The sequence below is a fragment of the Nyctibius grandis genome, chromosome 17, assembly GCF_013368605.1.
Source record: "Nyctibius grandis isolate bNycGra1 chromosome 17, bNycGra1.pri, whole genome shotgun sequence".
In the NCBI taxonomy this organism is placed as follows: domain Eukaryota; kingdom Metazoa; phylum Chordata; class Aves; order Nyctibiiformes; family Nyctibiidae; genus Nyctibius; species Nyctibius grandis.
This window is the reverse complement of record NC_090674.1, coordinates 184751-188109: the sequence shown is the minus strand read 5'-3', so window position 1 is coordinate 188109 and position 3359 is coordinate 184751.

Below are 3359 nucleotides of genomic sequence, written 5' to 3'. Positions count from 1 at the left end.
TCCTTCATTTAGGAATAATAGCCATTAAACTCCTTGTTGCTATGGGGCTGCAATTTCCAGAGGCGATACCCATTATCAGAGAACTGGCTGCTGCCAAGCAGTTAATGAGAGAGCTTTGAAACAGCTCAGTAAAACTCCAGCTTCCCTGCAGATTTCTGAGACGTGTATGAAAGAATAAAGAGAGCCAAAGCTGGATCCAGCTGTGATCTGCACAGACGTGGGGTGGTGGCGGCTTCACCATTGCTCCATGGACTGAGAGAAGCCCCTTTCCGACCCAGCACAGGAGGCTTTTTGCAGAGCTTTAGGGGCTCTGATGGCCTGTGGCAGGTCAAGGCGCTCTGCCCTGTGGCCTAAGCCAACACCAGCATCCTGCTGAGACAAGAAAATGCAAAGATGTCTTTAAGCCATGAGAGAGCACACATGAGAGCCGGGGCACAGGGTGTGAAGGAGTTCTTGCATCACAGAGTCATTCTTCTACTTGCTTGGTTTTAGTCTACTTGGTTTTGGTCTCTTCACCATGTCTTCCCAGCAGCAGAGAGGAGCTGGGAGAGCAGCAAATCCAGCTGGATGCAGCTGCTGCCTGGATGGAGGAGCTGCACACCCACACACCAACCAGCATCTCTTGGCAGCACAAAAACATCTCACCAGACTGCAAAAGGGAAGCAAGGGAAACGCCATGGTCCTCCTATTCCTCTCCACTGAACTAAACTTGCAGTAGATATAGCACAGGTCCTTGCACAGAGGCATGTGGTCAAGCCTAATCCTCAGGGACAAACAGTTGCTCCGAGGCTCAAAGCAGCTGGATTAAATAAGGCAACTATCACGCTTTCAGTTTTACTGTTTTTCTTCCTTTCTGTTTGTGTGGTGAGAGCACTGATGGGAATTCACATTCATCCTTCCTTTTCTGAGATGAGAAAGTCTTCATCTTGCTTTGTAAATGAGGGAAAAAGAGAGGAAACCCAAAACACCAGGGCTCTGCTTCTTCCTGGCAGAGCCTGGAGGGATTGCACAGGCTGTGACAGGCACTGCCACCGTGAATGAATGCCTCTGAGCATCTCACTCTCACACAAGGTCCTACTAACAGTGCAAACACACTGTGCATTACAGACCCCATGCTAGCAGTGGTCCTTCTGGCTGCATGAAATTCTCCCTGAAGCAGACATGCTAAAGATCCCTGCTTGGGATGCTGAACTTCTTTATATACCTGGAATTGCAAAGTCTAAATGCAGGGTAACTTGGTACAGCTTTAGATAGAGAAGACAATGGGATGTGGCCGGTTGCCATAGTTATGCTCCAGAAAGTGGAGGGAATTTCCCAGCGTTTAAAAAAACAATTTAACCATCAGCATATCTAAAACATAAAAGAAATGGATGACGCTTCGGGGTCGGAAGTAATAGTTTCTGACTTTTCATTTATTTTCTAGAATCAGCCTTTAGCATGGCATTTTCATGTTGTAACCAAGAGGATTAGAAATACAGGTTTTCATTTAAATGGTGGATACTGATCACATGACTCCATGACCTGCAGATTGAGGCAACTGTCAAAAATCTCATAATGCACAGTAGGCAGTCTGTGATTTTTCAGTGGCAGAAAGATTGGACTGCCTCATGTGTGTTAACAACCTGCAGATACTCAGTAAGGTTGTGACATCTAGTATGTTTGCTGTCTGTGTACAATTCCAGGAGCAGGATATTTTTGCCTCAACATCTTGGCAATTTGAGGAAGAAAAAAATGCATTTTCTGTAAATGAGTTAAATAAATCAAACGTATTGAAAGGAGTTTACTCTGTCAGGGAGTAAGAGGGCTGTCTGCTTCCTAGGGGACAGGGAGTCAGGATCCCAGCCAGCAAGGCAGGGACCTCACCAGCTAGGACCCAGCCCCACAGTACCAGGGCAGCACCAGACATTGTGGTCAGGTTCAATCAAGACTCTCCATCATCAGGGGAGCTGGTGTTGATGAGGCAGGTCCAATGTCAATCCACATGTCAGGGTCAGGGTCAGGATCAGGGTCAGTGGAGTCCATGGCCAGGGATGGGAATGGGCATGGCTGCTCTGGGGACCATCAGTCTTACAACATATCTCAGTCAAGGACTAAAGGCTCAGGTCTGGAGCTTAAATGCAGCCCTTTGGGCCAACAGGCAAGGCATGTAGGTGGAGGTTCCAGGTGAGGTTAGTCTGGGCCATTAATGCTTCCAGGGCCCTAACAAATCCTCATGGAACATAATGTAGTATAACCCATACTGTAGCATGGAGTAGCATTCTCCATTTCTGTAGACTTTTGTTTGATTTTATCACAAATCTGTTGATAAATATTTTTTCAATAAATTCCCAAATCCTAGGGTCATGGGATCATGACACGTTAAACAAGAGTAAAAACAGTGTGCCTCTGTACTACTTATTTTGGAAAAACCTTTGAAAACATGTCCCAGCTGTCTCCAATATTGAATATCTCTTCAGAGGCTTCTGACTCTTGCTTTCTGAATTCCTGAGTTGGGCAATGCCAGCAAATGGCAGTGGGGGCCACCCCCTCCATCGCTATCTGAGTCTGCACCATTGCTAACATGCCTGGATACAGGAATATGCAGCTGGAGCCCATTTGGCACTCTGCTCTATCTTTTGACTTTCAAAGCTCTCTTCAACCATGCAAACGTATCAAGAAAATGAACCAGCTGGTAACAGGACACAAAGGCTGACAATGGTGCCCAGTAGGACACAAAGGACAGCCAGGGGGACAACAGAGTCCCTGGCTGAGCTCTGCAATGTGGGACTGCGGAAGGGGGAAAATCCCCCTTCACCCCCACGCTAGTTCAAAGGCTGGCATTGAGAGGAAGGCAATTAGAGCTGCCAATTGCTTTTCCTGCTGCGGCTTCCCCTTTGTCACTGCTAAAAGACTGACAGCCCAGTAACGAGATGATAGTGCGGCTGAGCCCATGTCCCTGAAACATGCTCACTGCTCTCCCCTGCACACAGAAAGTGCCCGGACCATTCATTCAAGAGCCTGCCTCCGTTCATTTTCTAATTCCTTTTCTCTTTAAGCTACTCACACATCAGGACCTGATTCATCCACTCAGGCTGTTTCATTTGAGATTATGTAAGTATTTTGGGTAAAATTTCACTCAGACAACTTCTGTTGGTTTTGAATGGTCAGACACAAGAAGCAGGAAAAAATACATTCCCAGAGTGGGACAGGGTCTGCTTAAACCCAAGCTTCTGTGTGCATTTCACTGCCATATTTCACGGAGACATGATTATTCACCACTTAGTCACTGGGCCTGTTTACTTTGTAGATAAAGGAATAGCTCAGAGGTGCTTTTTCTCCCAGTCTAGGAGCCAGCACACCTCTGAGGGCAAAAATTCACA